General features: G+C 44.0%; 1 pseudogene; it reads right to left on the bottom strand.

Moving 5' to 3' along the window:
* Positions 1-4,216: 4,216 nt before the first annotated feature.
* Positions 4,217-5,360, bottom strand: LOC105522268 (annotated as a pseudogene).
* Between the last annotated feature and the right edge of the window lie 441 nt (positions 5,361-5,801).

The following is a 5,801-nucleotide window of genomic DNA, read 5'->3' as shown; positions in this document are numbered from 1 at the left end:
GCGCGGTGGCTCACGCCTGTAATCCCAGCACTTTGGGAGGCTGAGGTGGGCAGGTCACTTGAGGTCAGGAGTTCGAAACCAGCCTGGTCAACATGGTGAAACCCCGTCTCTACTAAAAGTATAAAAAAATTAGCCTTGCGTGGTGGGGTGTGCCTGTAATCTCAACTACTTGGGAGGCTGAGGCAGGAAAATTGCTTGAACCTGGGAGGCGGAGGCTGCAGGGAGCCGAGATTGTGCCACTGTACTCCAGCCTGGGTGACAGAGCAAGACTCTGTCTCAACAACAACAACAACAAAAGTGGATACTTAACCCAAAAGACTAAGTTGACAAATAAAAGCACAAAGAAAAAACCAACAACAAAAATAATTTTATCACCTGGAGATAACCACTGCTAGCACACAGCCTATTCCAATCTAGTCTTTTTTTCTGTGCTATAAATATGACATGTTTATGTATTTAAGCGGATAATAGTGTATATGTTTATTTATAGTCTGTTTTTGAAGTTTTTATCATGGTTATCATCTTTCCATATCAATACTTTTTTTTTTTTGACGGAATCTTGCTCTGTTGTCCAGGCTGGAGTGCAGTGGTGTGATATCTGCCTTCTGGGTTCAAACGATTCTCTTGCCTCAGCCTTCTGAGTAGCTGGGAATACAGGTGTGTGCCACCACGCCTGGCCAATTTTTAAAAATATTTTTAGTAGAAATGGGGTTTCACTGTGTTGGCCAGGCTGGTCTTGAACTCTTGACCTCAGGTGATCCACCTGCCTCAGTCTCCCAAAGTGCCGGATTACAGGTGTGAGCCACCACGTGGCCGTCAATAAATATTCTCATGCCACATGATTTTTATGGCTACTCAGAATTCTCTCAAACAGAAAATGGCATACATTTCTTAATCAGTGCCTTAGTGTTCTACACTTAGTAACCAGTGCTTCTTGCACTGGTTATTATAGAAAATTTTATGGGTATGCCTCCATAGTGAGTCTCATCATATATGGCTTCATAGGATCCCTGCATGTTATTGGAAGACATCTGAGATCAAGAGTTATTGTATGTATTAAAATAATTAAGATTTTGTTCTCTGTAGATTTTCTCAATTCCCCTTTTTGACATTAGTCATAGTAACTAATATTTACATCACATTTTAATGTAACCTCTGTCAGTTCTTGGAATAACATTTGTGCAACAATTAATTTTCCTAAAAGACACAATGCAGACTGGAAAACAATTTTATTACAGTGTCACTGATGTGAGTCATTCATTTGGGAGATACTTATTGAGTGCCTGAAATAAAACTGTCTAGGCTGGCAACATTCTACAAACACTGAGCTTCCATAATGTACAAGGATATAGGCTGGCAATATTCTACAAACACTGAGGCAATATTCTACAAGCACTGAGCTTCCATAATGTACAAGGATACTAAGAAATATAACTTCTTTTAAAGGATTTGCTTTCTACATACAGATATAAGAAACAGAACCAAGACTAATTAAATAACAGTACAACAGAGGTCATAAGGCAGTTTCCAATGATGAATACAACAGGCAATGGGGGCTGTAATTGTTTTAAGATTGATCCCTACGGATGGGAACAGTCAGAAAAGGCTTCACGGAGAAAACACTAGATCTCTTTTTTTTTTTTTTTGAGAAGAGTCTCACTCTGTTGCCCAGACTGGAGGGCAGTGGTGTGATCTTGGCTCACTGCAACCTCTACCTCCTGGGTTCAAGCAATTCTCCTGCCTCAAACTCCCGAGTAGCTGGGATTATAGGCGCGTGCCACCATGTCCGGCTAATTTTTTGTATTTTTAGTAGAAACAGGGTTTCACCATGCTGGCCAGGCTGGTCTCAAACTCCTGACCTCATGATCTGCCTGCCTCAGCCTCTCAGAGTGCTGGGATTACAGCATTGAGCCACCGTGCCCGGCCAGAAAACACTAAATCTTAAAAGGATTGAAAAGATAGAAATAAAAGGGGAGAGCTTTCATAAAGGCTACAGAAGAGTAAGCTAAGCTCACAAGATGTGTAAGAGTGGGAGGTACAGTCTGAAAGATGGATCATTGCTGGGTGTAAGAGGCGCTTGAATGCCTTCATCTATCTTTCAGTCTATCGTAGCCTGGGCTCCACCCTGGATGGTGAGAGGAGAGTTTGGAGCAGTAGAGTGACTTGGGGGCCTGACACCCTGATGTGGCAAAAGTCAGTTCATAGTCTTCATGTCTCCTAAAACCTCTCTAGTAAGACTTTGAATTTATGTTGGAAAATTGTTTACCCATCATCTTCTTTCCTCTTGCTCATTGACTGGGATTCACATACAGAAACTAGCCTAGTAGTAAAATAGTTATAAATTCATATGTAGGCTGGGCACAGTGGCTCACACCTGTAATTCCAGCAGTCTGTGAGACAAAGGTGAGAGGATCACATGAGCTCAGGAGTTCAGAACCAGCCTGGACAATACAGCAAGACTCTGGTTCTAAAAAAAGAAAAAAATTAGCCTGGCACAGTGGTGTGTGCCTGTAGTCCCAGTTGCTGAGGAGGTCGAGGCAAGAAGATCACTGGAACATGGAAGCCCAGGAGTCTGAGGCTGCAGTGAGGTCTGATTGTGTCACTGTGATATATAGCCTGGCAACAGAGTGAGATCCTATCTCTTAAAAAAAAATTCATATGTAGAATCTGCAAAATTAAGTTTAAATATTCCAGTAATTGAACCAGATGTTTTCCTAAAACGTCATGATTAAGACAGTGGTCACACTGCAGTGAAACTTCTTTTACTAACATTTTTGTCTTGATAACTTTTTTTTTTTGAGATGGAGTCTCGCTCCATCACCCAGGCTGGAGTGCAGTGGCACGATCATGGCTCACTGCAACCTCTGCCTCCCGGGTTCAAGCAATTCTTCTGTCTCAGTCTCCTGAGTAGCTGGGACTACACTACCAGCACCTGCCACCATGCCTAGCTAATTTTTGTATTTTTAGTAAAGATGGGTTTTCACCTTGTTGATCAGCCTGGTCTCGAACTCCTGACCTCAGGTGATCCGCACATCTTGGCCTCCCAAAGTGCTGGATTACAGGCATGAGCCACCGTGCCCAACTAATAACTTTTTATATTACAAAACAAATGCGATATCATTGGAAACATTTTGAAAATAGAAACAAAATCTTATAACCTAATCCCAAACATATTTAAATTTTCCAGTCTTGTCAAAATGGATATTTATTTTTACCCAGTTGCAATAAAGTTATATAAGCATAGCAAGCATGTTAAGCAGCATTCTATAAACACATTAAATCAATCATTTTCGTAATTATCATTTTAAGTTTGTATAAGCATCTTTGAGTAGATGTGTCTACTTTAATAATTTCTCTATGTTTAAATGTTTTCTATTTTTCCCTGGTTTGAGTAGAACTTTCCATCTGGTGTGCCATTGGCATTCTGGTACACAGAGATGGGATTCAGGTGTGGTGTCTCCTCAGTGTTCTGAGAGGCCATGGATGGGACCTACGGTGATCAGAATCCTCAGATTAGTAGGTTCTGGCTGCAAGATGCATCCTTGACTGATCGTTTCAGTGGGTTGTACAAATATCATTTTCAATGTGTGCCATTATATGAAAAAAGTTGGAATGCATTGCAACTTCAATTTCTATTACTATTACTAGTCACTGAACTTGTAGTGCTTTTACAGTTGAGTTTTAATTAATTTTTTATAGTTTAATATATTTTAATAGCAAACTTACAGGAACGGCACAGAAGACAGACAACATTAAAAACTTGGGCTGGTTGCGGTGGCTCATGACTGTAATCCTAGCACTTTGGGAGGCCGAGATGGGTGGATCACAAGGTCAGAAGTTGAAGACAAGCCTGGCCAAGATGGTGAAACCCTGTCTCTACTAAAAATACAAAAATTAGCCGGACCTGGTGGCGGACGCCTATAATCCCAGCTACTCAGCAGGCTGAGGCAGAAAATTGCTTGAACTCGGGAGGCGGAGGTTGCAGTGAGCCGAGATCACATCACTGCCCTCCAGCCAGTGTGACAGAGACTCTGTCTCAAAAACAAAAGCAAACAAACAAACAAAAAACAACCAAAAAACGTACTTTCTCCATGTTGGTCAGGCTGGTCTTGAACTCCCCACCTCAGGTGATCCCCACCCCATCCCCCCCGACGTCTCAGCCTCCCAAAGTGTTGGAATTACAGGCGTGAGCCAACGTGCCCAGCATAGTGGATTCTTAAGCACATTTTCCACGTACGTGGTGTGTTAGCTGGATGTCTTTTGGCATAATTGTTACACGTTCGGCACGGATAGCACACAGGTTGGTGTCTTCAAAAAGGCCAACCACTTGCCTCCTGCAAAGCACCAACAGCTGCACTCTGGAAGCGCATATCTGTTTTAAAGTCCTGAGCAATTTCTCGCACCAGACACTGGAAGGGAAGTTTGCGAATCAGAAGTTCAGAGGACTTCTGATGACGTCTAATTTCCCCGAGTGCCACAGTGCCACGGTACCAGTACCAGGTCTGTAACGATGAGATTTCTTCACTTGTCCAGTAGAGGGCGCACGCTTGTGGCGTTTGTAGCTAGTTGCTTCCTGGTTTTTTTTTTTTTTTTGAGATGGAGTCTCACTCTGTCGCCCAGGCTGGAGTTCAGTGGCGCGATCTTGGCTCACTGCAACCTCCACCTCACGGGTTCAAGCGATTCTCCTGCCTCAGCCTCCCGAGTATATGGGACTACAGGTGCGTGCCACCATGCCTGGCTAATTTTTAGTATTTTTAGTAGAGACGGGGTTTCACCGTGTTAACCAGGCTGGTCTTGAAGTCCTGACCTCGGGTGATCCACCCGCCTCGGCCTCCCAAAGTGTTGGGATTACAGGTGTGAGCCACCACGCCCGGCCTGTGTGTGTATATTTTTAGTAGAGATGCAGTTTCACCATTTTGGCCAGGTGGGTCTTGAACTCCTGACCTCAAGTGATCTGCCTGCCTCAGCCTCCCAAAGTGCTGGGATTACAGGCATAAGCCACTGTGCCCAGCCTAGAATCTTTCAAAGGCAAGTTACTAATGATTCCAGCTAGTCCAGAATGCTGGTGACAGGATTTACCCATGTGGGCTTTCTGATCTCTGTGTGGATGGGAGGAAGTCCTGGATGGACATTGTAGCTGGTAGTGATTTACTACCAGGAGGAAAGCCGAGGTGGTTATGATATTAGGCAGTGGTCTAAAAATGTGATTAACAAATCTCAGGGAATGGCTCATTCACAGATAACTCTGGCTGTGGTTCATTATAGGGGTCCCAGGAATGTAAGCAGTGGGCATACCACTAAGATCTCATAACCCACCATTCCCCAAGCTCAGCAAGCAGAGGTCTGAATCGAGCCACCATGCTAGATAGTCATGATCACAGCCAGGAGTTAGTTGGCACACTCAGAGTTCCTTGACTGAAGGAGAAGCAGTGTTCCTTGAGGAAAGATGCTGCAGAACTATCAAATATGGACAGTGCATAGCTGGGTGTAGTGGTGTGTGCCAATAGTCCCAGCTACGTGGGAGGCTGAGATGGGAGGGTCACTTGGGTCCAGGAGTTGGAGGCTGTGAATAGCCACTGCACTTCAGCCTGGGCAACATAGCGAGACTCCCATCTACAAAAATATATATGAGCAGTGTGAAACTTCCTTCTGCCCTTCTCTGCAGCCATCCCCTAGTGACTGTGCTCTCCAATTATTTTACAGCAAAACTGGCTCGGAGCAAACCTGGAGCCAGTTGGAATGCCATTCGCATCTGCCAGCATGGAGCCGTATTGGGGGCTGAGTATATATGGGGTTCTGAC

This window comes from Colobus angolensis, unplaced genomic scaffold (genome assembly GCF_000951035.1).
Source record: "Colobus angolensis palliatus isolate OR3802 unplaced genomic scaffold, Cang.pa_1.0 Scaffold422, whole genome shotgun sequence".
NCBI lineage: Eukaryota > Metazoa > Chordata > Mammalia > Primates > Cercopithecidae > Colobus > Colobus angolensis.
Note: the sequence above shows the minus strand (reverse complement) of the source record. Positions and strands in the feature narration are given on the sequence as shown.